Genomic DNA, 26,484 nt, shown 5'->3' on the forward strand with positions numbered 1-26,484 from the left:
ACTACATTCTCCTTCCTTGGTCGGTACTTGATTTCAAAATCATATTCCTCCAATACTTCAATCCACCGATGTTGCCTCATGTTGAGCTCGTTCTAGGTAAAAATCCATTTGAGACTCTTATGATCGGTTACTAGAGTAAACTTGTTACCCAACAGGTAGTGTCTCCAAAGCTTTAGAGCATGGGTGACAGCTAATAATTCCAGATCATGTGTGGCATAATTCTTTTCATGACTCTTCAATTTCCTTGAAGAGTATACTACTGGATGACCTTCCTGCATAAGTACACTTCCCAAGGCAAGAATGCTGGCATCAGTTACTACCTCGAACACCTTATTGAGGTCAGGAAGTTTTAGAATAGGTGCTGATACCAAACTTTGCTTCAATTTGTCGAAGCTATTTTGTTTGGAAATTGACCATGTAATAGAAGTCTGCTTCTTTAGTAAGTCTGTAAGAGGTGCTGCAATCAAAGCATAGTTTTTGATAAAGACCCTATACCATCCTGTCAATCCAAGAAAGCTACGTATTTCTTTGATGGATACTGGTATTGGCCATTCAAGCACATCTCTGACTTTGGCTGGGTCTACTGATATTCCTTTTGATGATACTATGAATCCCAGATATTCAATCTGACGCTTGAAGAATGCACACTTCTTCATTTTTGCATACAGCTTATAGGACCTCATTGTCTCAAGGACAATCCAAAGTTGAGGTTCATGATCTTCTTCCTATTTGGAATAGACTAAAGTGTCATTGAAGAAGACAAGCACGAAATCATCAAGATATGGTCTAAATATATCTTGCATTAATCTATTGAAGGTGGCAGGTGCATTTGTAAGCCCGAATGACATAACCAAGAACTCAAAGTGCCCATATCTTGTATTGAAGGCCGTTTTTGGAATATCTTCTTCCTTGATCCTTATCTGATAGTAACCTGACCTGAGATCAATCTTGGAGAAGATCTTTGCACCTTGAAGACGATTAAGAAGCTCATCTATTCTAGGAATAGGATACTTGTTCTTGACTGTTGATTGATTCAACCCTCGGTAATCAATACATAGTCGAAGTGTCCCATCTTTCTTTTTCTGGAATAGTACTGGAGCTCCCCACGGTGAGTTGCTAGGCCGGATGTAACCCTGATCCAACAGTTGCTTGAGCTGTTCCTTCAAGTCAATTGCTTCAGGTATGGACATTCTATAAGGTCTCTTTGCAATTGGTGTAGCTCCAGGCACTAGCCTAATTTCATGATCTACTTCTCTTGGAGGCGGAAGTTCAATCAATTCCTCAGGGAATACGTCAGCGTATTCCTTTAGCCAAGAAGGTCCTTCATGAGACTCTTGCTTTTGATCTAACTTGTTGAGTTTGATCAGGTAAATGGGTAATCCTTTTCTGACTCCTTTTATGATCCGAGATACTTTGGCTAATTGGATTCTTGACACTCCTGCCTCACCTTGAGTTGTGACAAATTCCCTTTCAGAGTTTTGAAAGGAAACTTGACCCTTTCCACAGTGGATGTGGGCGTCATTAGGCTTAAGCCAATCCATCCCGAGTAGACACTCATGGATACCTAAATTCATGACTCTGAATTTGACTGAGGTTTTCTTTCCTCCCAGAAAGAATTCCACCTTAGCAGTTTGCTTGGTACAAGTTACCTCGCGACCGTTTGCCGATTCCACATGCAGGGTAGGTGCTTCTACTATGGCTATTCCTAATCTTTTTGCACATGCTGGTGAGATAAAGGAATGTGTACTGCCACAATCAATCAAGGTTTTGAAAGCTTTACCTTGATAGTTCGACGGTTTCTGAATCACCGAGAACTGGCGATTCGGCCCTTTCTTGTGTAAAGCGGCATGGACTGTCGCTCTTTCGAATTCTGCTTCCATAGTCGGATCTTCCTCTTCTTCTTCTTCACATCTTTGCCTATTGGCAATGCAAGCGGTTCTTCCTCTTCCACGGGTGGCGACTCCTTGACCGCGGCTTGCACCTTGGAAAGGCGTTTGACGATGTCCTCCGCTCAGCTTGGGACATTGCCTCTTGAAGTGACCTGGTTCATTGTAGTGGAAACATCGGAGGTTTCGGCCATTACTTTGAGGAACAAAGTTGTTGACATTATTTGTCCTTGCTTTCTTCCTTTGTCCCGGATTGTGACCTTGAACTCTCTTCATTTGAGGTCTGAATGCTCCTCTGTTTGGGTCACTATAGGACCAAGTTTTGTTACCCCTTGGTCTAGCTTGCACCTCCTGAATTATAGGTGCCGCTCGAATGAGTGCATCCTGAAGATCTGATGGACGCATAGATTCGAGACGGGTATTTACGGGTGGATTTAAGCCCGCGCAAAATTTGGACACCTGCTGTGTCATGTCCATCTGTGGCGCATACTTTAAGAGTGAGACAAATTTAGAGTAGTATGCATCAAGGGTGAGTCCTAGCTATTTTAGCTCGTAGAACTCATTCATTTTCTGCGTACAATATGCAGGTGGCAAATATCTTCCCTGCACGGCTTTCTTCAACTTCTCCCAGGTAACGGACCCTTTTGAAGTCCCTTGATCCCTGCACCATTGCTTCCACCAAAGTCTGGCTTCACCGGTGAGTTTTAACTTGGCGAGCATGGCCTGATTGGTAGGTGCAGTACCAGCTGCTTCAAAGTAATCCTGCATGGATTCAATCCAAATTTCAGCATCAGCCTGGACGAATCTGCCTCTCCCGTCAAACTCGGGTGGCTTTATCTGCTTGAGGAGGAACTTCTTCTCCTGGGTCACAGCAGTACTTGATGTAGGAGGTGAATTTGGAACCTGTACCTGGGGTTGTGCTTGGATAAAAGTTTTCTTAACGTTATTATATGATAATTGACGTTAGCTTATCTTTAGTTCAGCTATCTCGTAAATCATGAAGCTACTTAACTTTTTTAACAACTCTGATGCACAGCCATATATTGATAAAAGAAGTCTTTATTTATATTTACATGGGCGTAGCCTTATACAACGTCTCCTGTGATGATAATCCAATCATTACATTCAGTTTGGGGAGAACAACGTTGTATTGCATTTGTCTACAGGAACTGTGTAATAGTAGGGTTTTGGGTCATGGATCTTTAGGAATCGATAATTCATTGGAAGTTCAGGATACCCTTTTCGTTGGAATCCATACTTCTCATGGCGGCCCAACACTTTAATCCTGTCAGCTGGGATTACACGGGTTACTTCCTCATATACATATGAGTTCATTTCAACCCTCTGACCTTGAATATGTAAAGTCGAATTTACGTGAGCTTCCACAAAAATGAACAGGTTCACGACTTTCAAGTCTTCCAACCACTTGATCCTCTTTAGGTTGTGGTCTGTAGATAAGCAAACCGGTGGGCAGCTATGTAGTAGATTCCTGAAGACCCCGTCCATCTTTGTTCTATGTATAAAGGTGATGGATTATAGATCTGCTCCAGGATGTTCATCATCCCAATTCTTTGTCTATAAAGCGGAGAATGCATTGCAGTCATAAACATGACCCGAAACACCAAAAACTTGTTCCACGCTTCATAGTTCTGCAAGACAGCATTGAAGATGAGGAAATGTTTGGACAGCAACAATTTCTTTACTTCATTTTATTGAGATCTCATAAAAACAATTCCGTTGTTGGTCGGCTCTGATACCAACTTGTAACATGTTCCCTAGTATCATCCAGGACATGTCTTAGCAGTCCATCGGAAAGGATGTCTAGAAAGCTCCACCCGGCACTCCCATGGAATGTTACGGGTTTTGCGATCTAGTTCTTCCCGCGTCTGCCACATAGCGGAAGTATCCTGGCCGTTCCCACTTAGGATCGACCAGAATTAGGGTTTTCCTAATGGGTCATTAGCTAACAGCAACTAGCGTCAGACCTGAGCGAACTACTTTACGCAGAAACGCCAGGTCCGAAGCGGATTCACGCTGCACTTGGTTCAAGGAGAATGGGAAACGAGAGGGATGCAAAGCTCAACCTCTCTGCCATAAGGCATAGTCCCATTCCGTTCCCCTAAAACAGCATAAATCGGGTAAGACGTAACTCTAGGTCATCGTTCTCGTTATTCTTTTTGATGATGATGATCATTCCGCTGTTCTTCAAGATTTTTGAGAAAAGTTCCCGGCTAACCGGGACCACCCAACCGTAGGATGGACCCATGGCCCATCCTCCGCACTTTCCTCGATTTGTTTTAGTTATGTAATTATCTAACACATTAATTTGACATATAACAATCAGCTTCTTTAATTAACCTTGTTAAGCACTCGTTCCTTCATGTAATCTTATCACGTGACATAGAAAAACAACATCAAGCAAGTTCTTTTAACATTTCATCATTTTATCTTTGAAATACAAGGAGTTGCACCCGTAGGCTTGTCCATAATCTGCCCGAAGGCTAACCAGTAATCTCCATGGATCACTATTCCAAGCTTCCGCCCGTCAACTAGTATGCGGGCCTCGAGATCCAATCCTGAGTCACGTTAGCCTCTTGTGCACGACCCGAAAGGCGAGGGATTTATGGCCAGAGCCCCCCTAGCACCCAAGCGTCCTCCTACTCCAAGTAGAGCTTAACGGAAAGACCTCTCGTGGCGGGTTCCGTCCACGTTCCTGGCGCGGTCAACAACCCCCTTGGTTAGGGTCAGGCAGGCAGTCGGGGGTAACTGAAGCTGCCTCTCCCTTCAGGCCTTTTAACCTGAAGTATAGGTACTCATTTAATTTGTAATTCATAATTCAAACAGAGCCCTAAAATCTCTAGCAAGCACAAACATTTCCATTAATCAACCCAGTTGTATGGCAAACTGCTAAGGAAGTGTTCTTTCCTTTTTGAGTGTATCAGCACTCGTTCCCAAGGTGTCTTGTAACTTGGCAAGATCTCTTACATTCCGGTGTGGGGCATACCCAACTTGGTTAACCCTAAGGTACCTTAGATATGCTAGTTTCAGGTTTACAACTTTCCTTATTTAGGAGGATATCCAGAAATATGTCTTTTTGCAAGATAACTTGCGTAAGGATCTGCTGTCCTTGATGAGGGTTTTTTTTTCCCTTTCTCCTTGTGAATCAATCACAAGACTAAATGATTTCATACATGTTGCGCAAGTCCTGCGATGGAATAATCTGTTTAGATTCTTTAAGCTGGCGTATGTTAGGCCTAGGATTTCTTCTTTTAAGAACCTTAGGGAAAAATCCTAGTTTCTTATCTTTATGAATTTATTGTCTTTATGGTAAGGAAAGTAGTCAAGTGTTTAGGGTATGAATGTTCTATGTTTAGATTGGTTCAGTTATCTTTTGGAAGGTAATATTAATCGTCTTGTCACGGTTTTGCTATCCTTGTGACAATTTACTTTCCCAATCAATACAGTTTAATTTGGCATATAGCATAATGCCAAGGTGATATAAAGAGCGACAATACTCCTTGGGACAAAAAGGCCTAGCTGTGAACTCGGTGTATACACACTTTATTAGTCCCTAAGTCCTCAATTAGCAAGGGAAAAGTGTTTAATAGAGTGTCATCCAGCAATCCCCCATTACATTTTCTTTCCAAATGAGTTCATATATCTAATTTTTATACTTGTTAATTCCTAACATTTAACTTCCGTTTTCTTTAAAGATAAACTCATGCCAAATAACAACAATTGCCTTGCTGAGATGTGCAACTAGCAAAGATAACTCCCTAGTAATTTGAGCATCGAAAGAAACCTTTCATGAATTTAGCCATTTACCATGATTCGTTGCGAAAGGAATAAGACTAATGGTGCAAGATATAATTTCAACACCTTAGGATTTAACTAAAATATATTCCTATAGTAAATGGATAATCTTGCTCGTAATTTATAATGCTTGATGCAATTTGAAGAAAGCTAAGTTCTATACATTGTCATTCCTAAGCTAAATTCCTTCGTTACAAATAACTCGAACAAATATATCCTATCCTTAACATTTTTCCTTTGCATGATCAACTTAAAACCGAATTAAAGCTAAGAGAAAAAAAAAAACCTGGTTTTGGGGTGAGATATCCACATGGATACCGGGGGCTGACCCTTCTGCAGCTACACTTTGGACTTTCTTCGGCGGCATCATAGTTCGAATGAGAGATAGCCTTTTTCTCTTTCGTCTGGAATTCCACCGTCTCTTTGGATCCAAAAAAAGTTTATGGGGGAGTGTGGTTTTTGCAACCATGGAACCCTTGTAGGATTTTGACTTGGGGTAGACGGAATAGAAAGCACTTATTCGTAGAAAGTACTTATTCTCCTTCCTTCCCTTTCTTTTATCTTTTTCCCACTCTTTCTCCTTCACTCCTTCTTTTCACTCCCTCTACCTTCCCTCCCTATCTTTTCTCTCACGGCTACTTTTCCCCTACGGGATATCATACGAGGCCATGATGATGAATTGGATTTTTAGGACATGGGAGTGTGTGGACACCGGCTTGTTTGATAAAACTAAGAACACAAAGCTCAACTAAGAGAGCACATGCACAAAAAGATCTAAAAAGTGAATGAAGGAATTAATGCAAGAGAATGAAAGTCTGCAAGGTAGCCTAAGGACAAAGTAGACCTATGGGTGTGACTTGAGTAGTCTAAAGAGCTAAGGGGGGGAAAAGAAACAAGGGCTTAGGGGGAAATTAAAACCGGGAGGGGAAACAAGGGGGCTTAGGGGGGAATTTAAACCCGAGTGGGGGGGGGGGGGGGGGACAAGGGGGCTTATGGGGATTAAAACGGGGGGGGGGGAACAAGGGCCTTATGGAACCCCAAGGGGGGAAATTCCAGGGGGGGGAAAAAAGAAAGGGGGTTTAAAAAAACATAAGGGGGAGGTGAAAGGGGCTAGAAGGTTCTTTTTTTTTTTGGGGGGGGAAAGGGGGCTTATAAAGCCCCCTTAGAAGCTTCCCCCCAAGAAGCTTCTACAGCTTCAGAACCACGTGGCAGGGGGGAAAGAGAACCAACACCAAAGGCGGCGTTGTGACGGCGGCAGGGGCATGGTTTACGACTGCCTAGGGCGACGGATTACGACGGTGTCTCCTCCTTCAGCAATCCGGCAGGGTTGTCTCTTCGGCCTTTTCTCTCACGGCTCCCCTTCATTTCTCCAGCGGCCCCCCCTGCCTCGTTTAAATAGTGGAAGGGAGGGGGATCTTTCGTCACGGCGTGTCATCACGCATGGTCCCCCTCCCTCCTAAGGCTCCACCAAGGAGCTTATAGCTCCTTCTATTCCCCTCCCCCTCCAGCTCGTCAGTCGACTGGAGGGATAAGGGGGGAATAAAAAAATTTCCATAAATCCCATTTATTTCCTTAACGCGGAATATTACACATTCATACGACAGACAACCCTACCACACGGCCTTGCGGGCCAAGAGTGTCTAAAACTCACTTTGCACTAAATGCTTATGATGATTTTGCGTTTGTATCTAATATGTAGTCCAACATTCACCTTCCGTTCTCCTCAGAGGGAGATCCCATAACATATAGGCATAATGTCTCATAATACACACATAGGGAATCACCTCTCGGCTGATTGCCACGGCTCCATTGTGACTCTCCTACACCTCGGGGATTAGCCCCAAGATGCTTCGCTAACACATGACATTCACACAAACTCCACTCTTTCATAATTTAGCATTCCAGGAGACTTTTATTTGCCTCACAAGACTTTCCCCCAACGGAAACAAGTGTTGGTCAAGATTTATCAAACAAGTGTAATGCATTCTAGGAGACACCATGTGGCATGCTTGATGTAAGGTGTATGAAGATTGTGCACAACCATTTTATGATTTAAAAAACTAGCCATGTGGGGTGCGGAAAACAGCCCTTTCATGAATTTTAACTAAGCGTTACGTGCTGCGCTACTTTAGGGACTAGCACCGGAACTTTTGTGCTACTAGTCGCCTATATTTAATTATGGAATGATCCCTAAATGCTATGAAAAAAAAGGAAAATCAGAATTTGTATCTTTTCAGCAATTAGCTCATCGCACAAACTTCCTCCCCCCCGACCTTTTAGGTGTTGCTGCGGTGCATAGGTGTAAATCGTTGTTTTGTATTATTTTTGTATGTAAAATGCAATAAACACGGACTATAACACAAAGGAAAAGGCCAAACTGAGGCTTATCCTCATGCTCTGACCTTGCCAAACATTCACACACATAAATATTATTTTTCCATATTTTTTTAGTGTAAAAATTCCAAATTTCTCTATTTTTTGCTATTTTTCTCTATATATTATTCATGGAAACTAGGTATTTTCTGATTTATTTGTATAGGCATATCATTTTGATTGAAACTTAACATTTTCTCTGATTTTATTCAATTTCCACCCCTTTTCTCCGACTCAAAATAAAAAAAACCCACTAATTTTCATTAAAAATGATATTTTACGAATTTTAAAGAATTAATAACGACTCTAAATCATTATGAGTTATGCGTTTCTATAATTCCATCCCTCAAACATGATGTAAACAAGGTTCAAACAAAAATTCATCACATATGAACAACATTTGGACCATGAAACAACAAAAACAAGCAAAATTCTTCATAAAATTGAAGCATACCGCGTGTCTTGCGTGTTGCGGGTTTTTTAATAATTATTTTGACTAGCCCACAGATTGACCAACAACCATTCTTCAGTGCTAAACCTCTTTCCTCAGCCTCCTCTTCATCTTGAAGCAATCCGATCACAGTCGAACAAGCATTCTTCAACCCCTCTTCCTCTTCTTCTTGATTTCTTGCACATGAATAGCCTCTATGCAGGAGAGAGAGGGAGGAGAGAGAAAGAATAAAAATCAAAATTTCATTCCCTTCATCATATTGCAAGTGGTTACCATCAAAATCTTGCCCTCTCTACATGGATCAAGGATCTTCCCTTCTCTCTCTACTACATGATTAAGTATCCAAGACGCACATACATCCCTAAAAAATGGGGCGTCAATCAAAAAACGCCCCTCTCTACATCAGGACATGTTTTTGCATATTTTCATCATTTAGAGTTTCATTTCATTTCATTTATAAAATGTCCACTTCAAAAAAAACCACTTTCACACTACTATGGAAGGGTTTTCAACCTGTTTGGGGGTGCAAACGGACTCCGATTTGCGATCCAGTTGGACGGTTGGCTCCATGGCATCGAAATCTACAAAACTGGGCCCTATCACGCTCTTCTTGGCTTCCAGATCCAGTCGTTGCTTCACAATCCCGAACCTTGCGGGGATTAAATGGGGAATCAAATGACCTCGGAATGGAGATCTGAGACTTGCGTTGGATTTCTGACACCATTTTACATCTAGGAAAACTCCAGCTTGGCCATCCGCCACTGTTTGATTTCCCATGAAAATTAGCATTAGCGCTTTAGGGATTTTTCGCTTAAAATAGTACTGATTGCCATTGTCGCCTTCGACAAATACTATTTTTTCCCTAATATTCGTAATTTTTGGCTATTTTTAAGCACTTCTCAGCATCAAAAATCATCTATCACACCTTTTCCAAAACCCCTCAACGAGAGTATCCCACACATATTGGCAATAAGTGCCACGTATCACAGACACAAGAGGCACCCCATCGGTTGATTGCCATGGTCCCACTGTAGCTCTCCTACATCTTGGGGATTGGCCTCTTGATGTGCTGCTTTCACATATAAAAACATTCCCACAAGACTTCCCTCTTTGTCACGAAGATCCAAGAGATACCATGTTCCCTCACCAATAATTTTTCCCAAGAAGTGAACAACTAACCTACGGCAAGGGGAATCTCACCCTCTCAAGCATGGGTCAACTATAATTCAAACAATTGCTATGCATTTCTAGGAGTTGATACCACTTGTATGATCAATGCAATAGTGGATGTCTCATCGTGCACAAACAGTTACGTTTCGAAATCAGTCTATGTGCTAGTACACAAACAGTCTTTTCATGAATTCCAACTAATATGTTTATGCTTCGTTGCAAGAATCTAGCACCAAGGCAAACCTTGTGCTATTAGATTCCTTATTTCCAAATAGGACATTTTCTAAATGCTATGCATGGAACAAGCAATCAAAATTTGTATTATTTGAGCCCTCAAACTGTTGCACAAAATCCTGCTCCCCCTCACCATTTAAGTTTTGCTTCATTCCATAAGTGTATAGAGGTTGTTTTGTCATGGTTTAGTGTATAAAAAGAAATAAATCACACACTGTAACAAAAAAAATATTGCAAACTGAGGCTAAACCTCATGCTTTGCCACTATCATACGTTCACAACCACTTATTATATTTTTTCATATTTTTCTAAGTCATATTCCTATTTTCTCTTTTTTTTCATTCTTTTCTATTTTCCTAATAAAAATATTGATACATTTTTAGAGTTGTGACTCTTGATTCTTAGAACAACAAAAATATAGATTTTATTGGCATTTTATCCCATCTATATTGGTTTATCCCACCCGAAAACACAAAAAACCCATTTTTCTCATAAAAACCGTGTCTTATGGGTTTCTAAAAATATTTCCAGCATTTTGACTTTAGGTTTTCTAATTTTTTCATCATGCAAGCATAGAAAAAATAGTAAAGAGCATGTCTACCAATTTTCACTCCATAAGAATAACATTGGCTCAATCAAATGTAAAAAACAATCATTTTTCCTATGTAAAATAGAATTACCCGGTCTTTCCTTCTCTGCGGGTTTTAAAATCTAATCCAAGAGTACAGATCAGCCCTCATTCAAGGCTCAGCCCACCTTCAAACAGCCAGCTCTAGCCCTCCATCGATCCGGGAGTGATCCGATACCATGCCAGACAACCATCCTTCAACTAGTTCTCTTCTTGATTCCTCCCACATGAATTGCCTCTTGGAAGAGAGAGAGGGAGGAGAGAGAAATATTGATTTTTGTCCTATCTAGGCAGCCATTTCAAAGGCCAAAGGCGGTGATAGGAAGCATAGAAAAGGTGTAGATCGGGGATGCAGTCAGTTGGGGGGGTATTTGCAACCACCATAGCCCCTCCATCCCTAAAAAATCGGTGCCATGTTGCTCACGTCGCCTTAATTCTCCATGCGCCCAAAAAAAATGCCCCCCCCAAACAAAATCAAATTTACAAGGTGCCCAAGTCCCCAAAGGGTGGCACACCTTCAAATCTCAAGTGGTTGGCCAATTTCTGGCACTCCTCCCACATCTAGCATCCAAATCGACCTTTGAAAATTCATGGGCATCCATCTCGAAGTCCCCCATTGTCGGTCATCTCCAGAAGTCCCATTTGACATGCCAAAAATTTATAAAAATTCACCAACTGCCATCCAATGGGTCTTTAAAGCACTCTTGGGCATTACCATTTAAAATCGTACTGATTGCAACTTGCACCTTCGATGAAGTCTATTTTTCCCCTGAAATTTGGAAATTTTGGCTATTTTTAAGCACTTTTGGGCATAAAAAATCATCCATTGTAGAAGACTTTAATGATAAGTGCAGGTTGGTCGCAAAAGGAAGTAGAATTGGCTGCATGTTCACTTTAGATGCAGGAATTCCTACAATGGATACTGCTATGTATGCTATAGGAGAAGGAGTAGTTGCAGATATTGAAATATGGCATAAACCTATTGGACATGCAAATGTGCAAAGGCTGAAATCAATGGAGTCCAAAGAATTGGTTACATGGTTGCCTTCTTTTAGAGTTGCAAAATTGCATAAAGTCTGTGAAGCATGCCAATTTGGTAAGTAGGCAAGACAACCCTTCTCGCATGATAGAGAAGTGAGTAGAAATATACTTGATGTAGTGCATATAGATGTTTAGCGGCCTACACAGAATATATCTCTTGGTGGCAACAAATACTTTGTCACATTTATTTATGACTGTTCAAGAAAGCTCTAGGTATACTTCATGAAGGAAAAGAGTGATGTGTTTGAGCACTTCAAATCTTTTAAGGTAGTTGTTGAAATAGAAACATGTTTAAAAGTGAAGTGCTTGAGATCAGATGGAGGGGAAGAGTACCTCTTTAATGAGTTTACTGGCTTCTTGAGGACTCATGGGGGATAAAGAGGCAATTTATTTGCAGGTATACCCCACAACAAAATGGGGTTGCAGAAAGAAAAAATAGACATATTGGAGAAATCGCACGAGCATTAATGGCTAAAACGAATATGCCCAAATATTTTTGGTCTAAGGTTGTCCATACTACTGTCTACATTATGAACAGAACTCCTAGAGCTGCAATTCATGGGATGACTCTTGAAGAATGCTTTACTGGTAAGAAGCCCAATGTATTGCACTTGGAAGTATTTGTTGTGTTGCATATGTTCATGTGCCAAATAAGTTAGGAAGAAGCTTGATCCAAAGGTAGAAAAATGTATTTTTATTGGATACTCTTTAGAGCAGAAAGGGTATCACTGTTATAACCCTATCACAAGTTAGTTCAGAGTCAACAAGGATGTTATCTTTGATGAGATGGGCAATTGATATCTGCCTACTCGTGATGCATTAGAGATGATAATGATCAGGATAGCTATGTGCAGAAAGAAAAACAAGAATCACAAAGTCTTAGTGGACCAGAAACATCATCTAGTACTACACCTACAATGAGCCCTTGGTTTGGGAGACTAAGGAGTAGCCCCACATCTTCAGGTGGATCTATAAGTGTTGCAAGGAAGGACAAAGGAAAGAAGAAAGTGCTGGATGGTAATGATGCATCTACCAGTCATTTGGGATTTGATGGAGATTCTAGTGGTTTGGAGAGTTTGGATGATGAGCTTGGTATTCCTTTAGTCAGGTCACCAGGTGTACAAAGAGCTCATAGTGATGTAAAGGATTCATTGAGTGATCCAGTGGTATGCAGATCTAGCACGGCCAGATACCCTATTAGAAGATTGGGTTTTGAAGGTTATGGAGCTCACCATTATACTTATATGGTGAGACTAGTTCAGGTTGAGCCCACTTGTTTTGAGGATGCTGTTGGCCATGCTCATTAGGATGCAGCAATGGATGAGGAGATGGCTGCATTAGAAGCCAATAAGACTTGGGATTTGGTACCCTTGCCTAAGGGTAAGAAAGCTATTGGCTGTAAGTGGGTTTACAAAGTCAAATATATTGCAGATGGTTCTATTAGCAAGTATAAGGCTAGGCTAGTTGCAAAAGGCTATGCTTAAACATATGGCATAGATTACGAAGAGACATTCAGTCCAGTTGCTAGGATGGCAACTGTTAGATGTGTGACTGCCTTGGTAGCAGCCAAAGGTTGGAGCTTGTAGCAAATGGATGTTAAGAATGCCTTCTGGCATGGTGAATCGCAAGAAGAAGTGTATATGGAGCAACCAGTAGGTTATGAGGATTTAGAGCATCCCACATATGTGTGCAGGTTAAAGAAGGCGCTCTATGGGCTGATGCAAGCACCTAGAGCATGGTTTGACAAGATTGGAGAGTATCTTGTCAATATTGGATTTTGTATTTTTGATGCTGATCACACACTTTATGTGAGAAAGGGAGATGCAGGTTTGGTCATCATAGTCATTTATGTGGATGACTTGATTATTACAAGTGACAGTGACAGTGGAATTGCTAAAGTTAAGGACTTCTTGAAGAAGAAGTTTGAGATGAAGGATTTGGGTGAGGTGAGATACTTTCTTGGTATTGAGGTGAGGTGAGATACTTTCTTGGTATTGAGGTGATCATATGTGATAATGGTATATGGCTATCCCAAGGGTAGTATGGCTTGAATATGTTATCCGAGTATGGTATGACAGCATGTAAGCCTCTTTCAGTACCATTGGAGAAAAATGTGAAGCTGAGTGCTAATGTTGGAGATGAGATAGAAGACCCTACTATGTTCAGGAGGATAGAAGGGAGTTTGATTTACATGACTATCACAAGGCCAGACTTCAACTATGTTGTTGGTCTTGTCAATCAGTTTATGCAAATGTCTAGAAAGCCTCATTTGGATGTAGTTAGACGTATATTGAGGTACGTGAAGTCCACTTTACATTATGGACTTTTTTATGAGGCAGATAAGGACGTACATGTCTTTGGATACACAGATGCAAATTGCACTGATAGCATGTCAGACAAAAGATCTACAAGTGGATTCATGTTTTCCCTTGGTAGTGCAACAGTTACACGGAGCAGCAAAAAGCAACCTATAGTTGCTCTATCGAGTACAGAGGTTGTGTATAGAGGTGTTGCTATGGCAGCATGTGAGGTGGTATGGTCTCAAAATTTATTAGGTGATTTGGATATGCAGGGAGATGGTCCAGTTTTCATTCATTGTGACAACATGAGTAGCATACAGTGTGTGTATCTATTATTCTTGAGTGAGCTTCCTTTTGTGTATACAGTGTGTGTTTGGCGCAGCAGCTCAAGCAAATCCCCCCATCATGTGATTCTTGACAGCTAATGCTTTTGTGGTGGACATCTCCATCATTTTAATCTCATGAAGCCATTAAGGTTTACCTCGTCTCAAAGGATTGGGTAGCAATTCTCTCCAGCATTGGTACGTTGATTCTGTTCATCAAAGCATTATATCATTGATTGGAGAACAGAGCATGCACCATTTTGGCCTAGATTTGAACCTCAAGGTATGGGATGTTTACTAAGTTGATACCATCATTGGTGTGGACCATCACTTTTTCCATCCCGAGCATGTTGTATATATCCTGTTTTGGCCCTTTTTTCACTTTGTTTGGTAGGCCTAGCACTTTCTATATGAGCTCAGGGCTCAGCTCGATTTGTACTTGGTGGACTTCATCATTTTGTAGGTGCACCGTGATGGTGCCCTAGTTTCCATTGAAGGTCCGCACGAACTTGACACACTTCTCATAGTTGATGACTTGGCCCACCTTTTCCATGTATTTCTGTAGCTTGCACTACTTCACTAGTTGCTGGATGGCTAGTTCTTCCATGACGATGTCTTCTAGATTCAAGATATACCTGAATTTGAATTGATTATAAACCCTTGTCTCCAACGAGAGGCCATACTTCACCGGCTTCTCTTTTGAAAATGGAAGTTTGTTGCTTTTATCTTGACATGCCATAGTGGGTTAAGGTAATTTCTTACTAGAAAGTAAGCACTCATTATGCTTTCTTAGGAAGAATAACATATTAACATACAAAAAGAGCATTTCTTTCTTTAAGCACTCCATTCATTCCAAAATATCACAACCTTTTTCTCTGTCACACAAGTTGATTTTTATTTGCTCTCTTTTGCTCCTTGGACTTTGATGGATGGTTTATTCGTGCATTGCATTTACCTTACATATTTACATGTTTGATTTCACCTTGCCCCAAAATCCTTTCTAGCAATAAGGGTTGAGAGGTCAAGGGCATTTAGCACTGGCTTGTAGCATTTTACTTCCACATTAGCCAATCATAGAAGTTTGGATTATATTCTAGATTTGCATAGTGGTCCATATCGAAAGGACGGATTTCCACTTGAGTGATGTAGGTGAGAACATTCATGAGGAAGTCACCAGAGTCAATCTTGTTAGCAATGTGTAACTCTTCCTCACCCATAATTCGATCTAGGTACGGGTGGGTCACGATGTGCTCTTCCAGGGGTTGGTTATTATGAATGGTGGTCAACACCCTATAGGAAGTTAGCGCTACATAAGTGGGGTCATATTGGGAGGTCTTAATGGCATGTCCTTGCTCGGCATTGGTCATGATTTGGTAGCCTCCGTGTTCCCACTTGAGTGTGAGAGCATGTCACTTGTGTAAGAAGGATGAGTCATTATTATCTAGCTTGCAAAGTTGTCCAACTTTTGGCTTATGGAACTAACTCTACTTTTGCTATAGGAGGTGATCAGCCATCGTTTGAGGGCTTGGTCCTAATATATTTTGGCATTGGCAATCAATTCCTCTATGACCACGGGTTTTTTACCATCACGAACTTGTATTCCTCCTAGGTGCATGGCATGGAGTGGGACATTTGATGTAAGGATGGATCAAGTAGATCTACGTCCAAGCACTCATAGCTCTTAGCGAGTAGAGTGAACATGGCATCCAAGTGCTTGATGCAGGTAATTAGGTCATCTCCTATGCTTTCAACTAGATCTTTAGCCAACATGAGGATCGATCATCATTTGTAGGATGGTTTAAGACCTGCTAGTAGGTAGGGTTGGACTGAACTAGATAACTTGGCAACAACTAATGGTTGTAGCTTTAGTTTCTCCTAATAGTGTGGTTAGGTTTCTTGTGTGATGATCTTGGTTAGAGTCACGGGTGCCACTCTACTAGATGCTAGTGAGGTCTTAGGGGCACTAGTAGGACTAAGGCAGTGTGTGAGTAGCCGGGTTTGACTTTGGTCGATAGACTTGTTTAGTCTTCACCAACTTCTGTGTTTGAGGCTCTCAGGGTTTTTCAGTTTGAGTCATTTGTGGCATTGGTGCAATTTGTGGCATTTGTGCCTTGTCTGTCATGTGGCTTTGTGTGGTTAAGTTTGGGAGTAGCATTGGAGTAGTATCCTTGGCCCTTTTGGCTTTAGGTATCCAAATCCAGGTGTTTCCTTGTAGTAGTATTGCACTTGCAATAAGGTTTTGGGGACCCATCGTGACTTGACCAGCCATCTTTGCCTATATCGCCTATTCTACAGCCTCCTAACTCTTGGATGTGATTCTTTTGCCTTGCGAGGTCGTGTGTGCATGCTTCTAGGAGGTGGGCCTTTGTGCTTAGGCATCCAATCGGTGGCTTGGTAGGCTGTGATGGAGCTGAGCTACCCTTGCTGAAAGTCGTTACTATCCTAACATTGCTAATGGCAAGGTGAATGCAGTGCGAGTCATAGTTGACCTTGTAGTGTGCTTATTTCTTGAACGTGCATCCGAGTAGCATCGATTTCTTACCACAACGGTCTTAGTGTTAGGCATCACATAGAAGATCACAAATAGGTTTTCAATATCGATAAAGATCGTTATTTTGCATTTTCCTGACAGTGAGTAAGACTGTCCTCCATGTTTTAGCCAAAAAATTATTGGAGATGCGGGAATATTACATCCTACTCCCCTTAAGAGGAGTCAAGATGTCCTCATTTATAGTGAAACCGTGGGTATTGTTGATAAAGAACATTCTTATCTATCTATGTAGCATCTTCTTCAGGATAATCTTTCCATTGGATAAGGCATTCTCTAAGGGTTCTACTTCTCAATGGTCTCTCTCTTACATCAATTACTCTGTCAAGTTGTAGCTCAAGGACTCCTGAAATACATTGTGGATTTTTAAATTCTCAAGGAGTTTTATCTTGTAAATGCCTGGTCCTAAGCAATTGAGAACCTTGTAGGGTCAACAATATCTTAGACTTAGCTTCTTAAATTTTCCTAAAGAGACAGGGAACTTTTCTTTGGATGGACAGAGACGAAGACCATGTCTCCTTCTTTGAAGATTTGTTCTTGCCTTTCCAGATCGGCATATGCCTTTTGTCGGTCCTTTGGTAGCTTGAATATCTTGTTTGATAATCTTGATTTAATCATCCATTTCTTTTAACGTTTTTCTTGAAGCTTCTATCCTTAGAGTAGGATCAGAAAAATTAAGTGGCATATGGCAATCTTGACCATATAGTGCTTGAAATGGAGTCATTTGAATACTTCGATGATAGGAGGTGTTATAAGCAAATTCCACTAAGGATAGATAGTGAATCCATCTTTTAGGTTCCTTGCTCTGCAATATGCGTGCAGAATATCCTCAACCACCTAGTTAACTTGTTCTGTCTGCCCATCATTTTGTGGATGATAAGGAGTGTTGAAACAAAGTTGGATTCCAATGGCTTCAAATTAACTTTTCTAGAAATATGATGTGAAAAGAGAATCATGATCGCTGATGATCCTTTTAGGTAACCCATGTAACCTAAAAATCTCTTTTACAAAATTCTTGCAATATTTGAAGCTTTGTAATTGGTTTTTGCTAAAATAAGTTGAGTGACCTTTGTTGACATGTCTACTATCACCATCATTGAGTTATATCCTCCTTGCACAAAAGGTAACCTACCTACAAAGTCCATGCTAATAAACTCCCATTTCATATGGGGGATTTCAAGTTGCTAGAGTTTTTCTCGTAACTTGACATGTTAAAATTTTACCCTTTGGTAATTTGGACATTTAGTAACATACTTAAGTACATCACCGTTGAGTCTTTGCAAGTAATAACTTTTTTTGATAGTATTAAGAGTTTTTGCATAACCCGCATGTCCTAAAAAAGGAGAGTCATGTGCTTCCCAAAGTATTCTTCTCTTAAGAGTCTGACTTGAAGGAATGCATTGTCTCATTCTAAAATAAACAAGTCTTTCGTCCTCATCTGTTGAGAATTCTTGATACTTGGTCTTGAATTTGGGATCTTGTTCCTTATTCTGAACTTCCTAAAACAATTGTTGATAGTTTGGGTCCTTATTTGCTTCATCCTTAGTTAACTTGATGATAGGATTAGTCAGCATTGATACCATTGTATAGCTAAATTTTTTTCCCTAGATGGCTCTTCAATGATAAGAGCATTATGAAAGGCTTTACGACTAAGGGTATGTACTACTACATTTTCTTTACCATGTATGAACTTAATTTCAAAGTCATAATCCTTCAAAATTTTGATCCATTGTCATTGCCTCATATTAATATCAAGCTAAGTAAAAATCCACTTAAGACTTTTATGATCTATGACTAAGGAAAACTTATTTCCAAGTAAGTAATGTCTCAATAATTTGAGAGCATGAATCACAGCTAACAACTCCAAGTGTCATGAGGTAGCATAACTCTTTTCATGGACTTTCAACTTTCTTGAAGAGTAAGCTACGTGATGACTTTCTTGCATTAGTACACATCCCAATGCAAGAGAGCTAGCATTTGTGACAATCTCAAATTCCTTGCTTAAGTTAGGTAGCCTTAAGATAGGAGCAATTATCAATCTATGCTTTAGTTGCTCAAAGCTAGATTGTTCAATTGGCATCCAGATAATCGCAACTTACTTTTTGAGTAGGTCTATGAGAGGTGCTGCAATTTGGGCCCTCTCTCTCTTCTAAAGGCAGATTCATGTGGTGAAGAAGAAGAAAAAGAATGGATGACGAATGTTTGTCTAATGAAGACCGGATTGCTTCGTGGTGCAAGAGGAAGGAAGATTGCTGATTGTGGATTGTCATGAGCATTAATGGTGGTTGGAAATCAGTCCCGAGATATGACAAATAAAAATCCGCAACCCGCAAAGAACGGTAATCTCATTTTTACAAAGGAAATTGATGTTTTATGTAATTTGCTTCATGAATACTTGTTCCCATGGGATGATTATGCATTACAATGTTGTTTGCAATGTCTTCCAACTGTTTGAAGTCAGAAAATCAGAAAATCATAAGTGTTGTGGATGAAATTAGTAGTGTAAAACCCGTAAAACACGCGAAATATGGGTGTTTTTGATATATCAATGGAAAATATAACAAGACACACCAACTAAATCTGTGTTTTTGCTGCAAATGAACCTAAGGGCCACAACCCACAACTCATTTTATATTTTCAGTCATTTAATATTGCAAAAAAAATACAAGAAAAATAGAAAAAAACCACTAAAAATAGGGAAAAAATGGATTTTGAGTGCCGAAAATTAAGGAAAAATAAGATTCATGTTTGTGGATGTATGGGGGGTCTGAAGTATGAGGTTTAGCCTCAGTTCAGCCCTACCTCTATGTTTTAGTGAGTTTTTTTGGCTTTTTATGCAATGAAAATGTGAAAAATGAACCCTAAACCTATGCACCATGCACAACCTAAACGGGTGAGGGGGTAGAGTGTATAAAAAGTGTTTAAATGCTGAATGAAATGATGAAAAGCTTGCTGGTTTTTTATGCATACCATTTAGGTCGGTCGATAATTAAAGATTAAGGACCTAGTAGCACGAGGGTTTCTCGGTGCTAGGTTCATGCAAAGCCGCATACGATCTATAGTCAAAATCATTGAAAGAAATGTTTTCCACATGTGCACCACAACATAATGTTGTCTAAATCCACAATCCATAGCTACTCTGACATATGCACTAATGCCTCCAATAGTAGCCAACCTTTAGCCATGCTATCTTTCAGCCATGCTCGTTATCACACAAAGCCCTTTAGGGTTTTCATGAAGCGCTTTAAGAAGAACATCCATCATGTATAGAGAGGTACCACAATCTCCACTTCATCTACAAGATGCACCAGGAGGTGAATTTGTATCATGAGCATGCTTTTGGGTAGGTACCTCTCAACCGCTCCCTACCTTCTTGCAGATTCAATAAAGGATGTCTTGATCTTCTTTTCTTAGATCCATTGCACTAAATTCCACAACCTATAAATTTCATTGTGTTGAGATTCAGACAATCACACCTACTAATAGCCTCTTTGTATGGAGCTTCAGGGCTAAGGACATGCAGGCTTACCTATCCCATATGCACAGTGGAGCCTATTGCAGTTTACTACTTTCCTATAAAGCATTGTACTTGCTTCCTTTTCTAAATGCAATGATAGTGCTCTTTTCTTTTCAGTAAAGTGTCAGTGTCATTTTCCACATACACGAGTTTGTGTTTATGAGTTCAAGTCTCAATCTTGAAACCTAATTCACTTGTGTAACAGTTGTCTACATTGTCATGTCAACATGAGTTGTGTCTTTATCTTCCATCCTCCATAGCTACCGCCTTTGTCATGCTCTAGATCTAGAATCATTAACATGGTATCAAAGCTTAGTTGAGCATGGCTTAGCTCTCCTCTACTCTTTTTCAGCTCATCTTAACTTCAGGTCAACTCAAGACTAGCTCATGGTTCCATTTCTCACCTTCATCTCTACTTGACCTTCCTTGGCAGCCATAGCCAGCCTGCACCCTGTCTGTTTCAAGCTCTTGGATCTCTCCCCACAAGTCATATCTCACTACAATTTCTTCTGGGAAAATGTTCTTCAACTTCCAAAGCTCCTCGTTGGCACCTCATACCTAAGCATTGCACACCCTGGAGCTCAGCATTGACAATTTTCTCAATCTCTACCCTGTGTCTGCCATAGCCAAATTGGACTTGCAGTACTTGGAGCCTCCATATCTTCCTCTACAGTCCTTATCTCCTCACGCTTTCTTTTGAGAATATCCTCTACATTCCTAGCCGCAACTGTTGAGTACAAAAAACATCAACATTGTGCATTGTACGGCTCGCCATTGCTAATCTCCCCAAACTAGCGCAATTTTTCATAGCTGCCTAAACGACCTGCTGTAGCTCGGCATAGGGGCAGCCATTGAAGGGGCTTTAGTAGACCATAGTGGGCCAACTCCAGCTAAGAGGGCTCTTAAAAATTTTACTCCTACGAGCTGCTACAGTGGAAAAACCAGTCGGGTCTAGGAACCCTAAACTCAAGCAGCCATAGCTTTGAGCTTCAAGCTAAAAAATCCATCAATTTCTCTCTCCTCAGGACTCAAACAAAGCTCTTGCCACTCTGATTTATCAACCTCCCCATCAAATCAAGGAGGGGAAGAACCTGGAAAGATCGACAAAGAATCGAAGACCCGCACAGGAAGATTCGAGCTCAACATCAAGTCAAACATAGTGTGTTTTTCACACTACCATTACTTGTGTCTCTTGACACATTGTAATCTGCTCTTTCACTTGTAACATCTGAGAATCTTGGAACTGATTTGCTGCTGTTCCAGCTCTCCAACATGGGAAAAGACTCACGGACAGCTCGATTCAAGGGAGTTGGGTTTCACACCTAGCATACCCAACTCCCTTGAAATTGATTCAAGGGAGTTGGGTTTCACCAACAGCTCGATTCAAGGGAGAATCTTGGAACTAATTTGCTACTGCTCCAGCTCTCCAACATGGGAAAAGACTCACCGACAGCTCGATTCAAGGGATTTTGGTTTCACACATGGCAAACCCGCATCAAGCTCATCTTGATGAAGAAGGGTCTCTAGGCCATCACAAATGGCAAAGAGAAGAAACCTCAGGATGCAGACCTTGCAGCTACTTGGCAAAAGAATGATGACAAAGCCCAAGCCATTATCAAACTGGAGCTAGATGACAGCTATATCCACCATGTGGATAACTGTGAGACCTCACAGGATACATGGAAGAGACTTGACACCTTGTTCAGTGCACAGTCTAAATCATCAAAGTATGGTCTCCTGATTGAGTTTTTTAGGCTTGAAATGAAGTCCAACACATCACTTGCCACACATCTAAATTACATGGAATGACTTCTAACCCAACTTGTAGGAATCAACATTAAAATGGAAGAAGATGTTTGGATTGGTGTTCTAATTAAGAGTTTGCCTCTTGAATATAATAATGTATCAATAACCTTAATCAACATGCCAAATCCTGAACTTTTTGATATCCAGGCATCACTGTTAGAAGAGGAAAATAAGCTAAAAACTAAGGAAGAGCCAAGTACCTCTAGAGATGAGCATGCATTATATGTTGGCAATAGGTACAAAGGCAAGAAGGATCAACTCTTTTGTGACTTCTGCAAAAGGACCGGACACATCGAGAAGTTCTGCCATGCAAGAAAGAGGTCCCAAAAGGCCTATCTAGTTGCAGTCAAAGAAGAAGAAGAAAATGGAGCAAAGGAAGAAGAAGAAGAGGAAGACCACCAGGAGAAGGACAAACCTCATCAGTCCTTCTATTCAGATAGACTTTTTTAGCCTTGTATTTCCTAGCCCTAATGTCTCAAACATAAGCTTTGTAAACTCCCCATGTAACTTGGCATTATAGTCCCTGTATACTTTGTGGGGCCCCTGTTACAGCCTCTGGATGTCCACCATGTTTTGGTGCCCACACTTAGCTTTTTTCTGCGACGATAGCCTCTGGTGTCTACCATATTTGTGGTGTGCCCACACTTTCCAGGTGGTTCTCATTATAGCCTCTACACAATTTGTGCCTTTTTGGTTGTGATTGAGAAGGGGTGTTGAGATTTAGACAATCACACCTACTAACAGCCTCTTTGTATGGAGCTTTAGGGCTAAGGACATGCAGGCTTACCTATCCCATATGCACAGTGGAGCCTATTGCAGTTTACTACTTTTCTATAAAGCATTGTACTTGCTTCCTTTTCTAAATGCAATAATAATACTCTTTTCTTTTCAGTAAAGTGTCAGTGTCATTGTCCACATACACAAGATTGTGTTTATGAGTTCAAGTCTCAATCTTGAAACCTAATTCACTTGTGTAACAGTTGTCTACATTGTCATGTCAATATGAGTTGTGTCTTTATCTTCCATCCTCCATAGCTACGCCTTTGTCATGCTCTAAATCCAACATCATTAACACCTTGCATATTTCTAGAGTAAGAAACTCCATGATCGCGATTGGTAGTACAAACTATCACAAATGGAAAAACATTACGAACATCAAGGAGACACTAAATAGAAAAATATTGAGGCTACTTGCAAGTAACATCAAAACAAACCTGATATATCTTATGCCAATCACGGGATTTCAAATGCAAGAGTTGGTCATCTTTAGAGAAATAAGACCACCTAAGGAAACACATCATATTTGTCAGGGTGCGGAGAGATTTGATAATTTATTTTACAATGTGCTCTTCTTTAGTGGATAGGACCAAAGGAGTCCAAGGTAGTTGCAAGTGACCATCAGTGCTCAATTGTGACCAAAGTGCCTCCATCTTGTCTACCTCCTTCAAATCCATTGTGCCCCTATTGTGTCTCTCTTTCCTATGATATGGTCACATACTAAGCTTTCCACATTCTTGAAAATATACATGGGATCCAACAAATGGTTGATCTACAAGTGGGTCCAATAGAGAAACTCGTGGAAAATGGAGAACCGTTGCATTCCGCTTGGATGTGACTCCTTGCAAACCATTTTGAACTCCTACAATTTTTGGGCATTCATTCGTGCTAGAGGTCGTCCAAGAAAACCTTCCCTCAATTCATGACCCTCTAGTAAGAAAGAGGCATGTCCTTCATATACCATATTTTTTATGATTGACCTTCAGAAGTCTAATTATGGCCCACATAATGGACATGCATGATAACATGAGGTAACCATACCTCTTGAATCATGCCTATCTAGTCAACACAAACTTAAATGAGCTATGTTAGATATCACAAACATGAATAGAAACTTGAACGTGCCCACTTATCTGAGCACTCCCTAAATCGTGAAAATTTATGCATGATCTACATGAGAATGACTCATATATTAGCAAATTGTCTGTCATCATTGCTTGTTCATGTCTTCCATAGTGATTCTCTCCTCTCAAAAAATCTTGAGCTCATCAACTAATGGATAGAGGTAGATGTCCATGTTCTTGAATTTGTAGTGCCCAAGAATGAGCAAGCTAAGGATCAAGTTTCCTTTCTTCCTAGAAATCCATGGGGGGATGTTATAGCTAACAACAACTATAAGCCACACACTATAAGATGTTAAGCAGAGACCAAATGGATTCATGTATCCATAGCAAGACCAAGCCGTTGGCTCTCGTACAAAGCCTGGAAAAGTGAAGTCAATGTGGCTCCATGCATGTGAATCTACTTATATTGGTTGGACTCCATTTGTGGATCTATTCTATGCATGCCACGTTGTCAAGATTGCTATTTTTTATGTACGAAATATGTGACGTATACGCGGTATAAGTGAAAAGTGTCTGAGAACCTTGCGAGGGATTATTTGCCCTTGAAAGTCCTATCGATACCTTTGAGCACCATACTTTGGACATGTCTCCATAGTCCCATAGTCCCCTCAAAACAACACACAATCTTTGACACATGCATGGATGCTATTATAGTCCATGCCAAGCTTTCATAACACCAATCATGCATCATCACGAGACTCGGACATCATGTTTCCAGGTGGTAATATATGATAATTCAACAACCCAAAAAAAAATCAAAGACGCCTTAAAGAGTACAAGAAGTGTTTTTTATTTTATGATAAAGTCAAAAAAATAAAAGGACCATAGAATGTATGTGAACAACTTAGTCACACTTGCATCGCTCCACCCGTACTTTACCTACACACTTAGGAGCGCAAACATCTCGAAGAGAGATACTCGGTACCCATCATATAATGGTATAGATGCTTCTTCTCTCTGTGGATCAAATAACTCGGCATCCATGTGCATTAATGCATCGATCATTGTCTCCATCTTAGGTTCCAAGATTGCAAGAAGGTCCGAAAGGCCTATTATCTCCTATAGTATTGAGGGTGTCATATTTGATGTGTCCTCCAATTGGTGTATTGGGTCAGGCTCCATTGCACACCCACAAAAATTTCTAATGGCCTGCAATACGTGCATTCCTTAGGATGAAGCATCACCTCTCTATAAAAATTTCATGTACATATCTAATATTTTTATATATGATATTCAATTACTTTGCAATGTAAAATATGATGAATACATACTTTTCTTACCGTTCGCTCAAAGTCTGAGATTGCGTGGTCAATGGTCTTTGATTGAAACTCACCGAAGTGTCCTTTATGTTCTATGGACAAGCAATGCTTTCATCTGATTGCCAGCTTACATTGGATGCAAGGATACGGATACATTGATTAAGATAAGCCTCACGATCTTGGACATCACGACCATCATCGTTTCCCATTTGTTCTATGTTATGGCAAACAATAGATTTTTTTTCCCTCATTGGTGATCTTTCTCCATTTTAATCTCTCGTTTTTCTCTCACTTTTCCTTTATTTGTTTCCCTCCATCCATCTCTCTTTGTCCATTTGGCTCACTTCATCCTTCTTTCTTTCCACACACCTCTTTCTCTCTCTCTTTCCCTTCATCCTTCTTTGTTTCTCTCCCCCCCCTTTCTCTCTCTCTCAATGTTTCTTTCTCCTCCCCATCTTCCCTTCCACTCTCACTTCTTCTCTCTTTTTCTTTCCCTCCCTTATTCTCTCTATTTCTTTCTCTTTTCCTCTCCACTCTCACTCAATGCATCTTGTTACAATTAAAATGAAAGATAGAAAATAAAAAACTTATAAAATAAAGACATTGAAAGATCCTCTCACCCCACCTCTCTTTGCGTCTCCCTTTATTTTACTATCATTACATTCTCTCTAATTCTCTCGGTGTTTTCATTTTTCTCTCTCCCTCTCTCTCATTCTCTATTTATTGTTCTCTCTTTTTCTCTCTAGCTCTATCCCTTTTTCTCCCCCTTCCTCTTTCTCTTTTCTTTTCACTCTCCTTCCTCTCCTTAACCCACCCTTGTCTTTCACCTCTTTCTTCATTCTATGTTTCTCTTTCTCTCCCCTCTCTCTTTCTTTGTTGCCTCTCTCTTTGTTTCTCTCCTCCCCTTATTCTTTGTCTCACTCATTCTCCTCTCTCCCTTCCTTGATTTCTCATTTCTCTCTTCCTCTCTCTCTTTGTTATCCTTCCCGCCTTTCTCTCTCTATTTCTCTCTTCCTCTCCTTCCTTCATATCTCCTTTCTCTTTTCCTCTCTCTCTCTCTCTCTATTACCTTTTCTCTTTTTCTCTCTCTTGTTCTCTCTTCCTTTTTCTTCCTTCTTCTCCCTTTCTCCTTTTCTCTTTTCCTCTCTCTCTTTTAATGCATCTCATTACAAAAAAAAGAGAGGAAGAAAACACAAAAACAAAACAAGAAGAGGCAATGTACCTACCACAAAGA

This window comes from Lygodium microphyllum, chromosome 12 (genome assembly GCF_053477565.2).
Source record: "Lygodium microphyllum isolate KBCC chromosome 12, Lygodium_microphyllum_v1.1.10, whole genome shotgun sequence".
NCBI classification, from domain to species: Eukaryota; Viridiplantae; Streptophyta; class Polypodiopsida; order Schizaeales; family Lygodiaceae; genus Lygodium; species Lygodium microphyllum.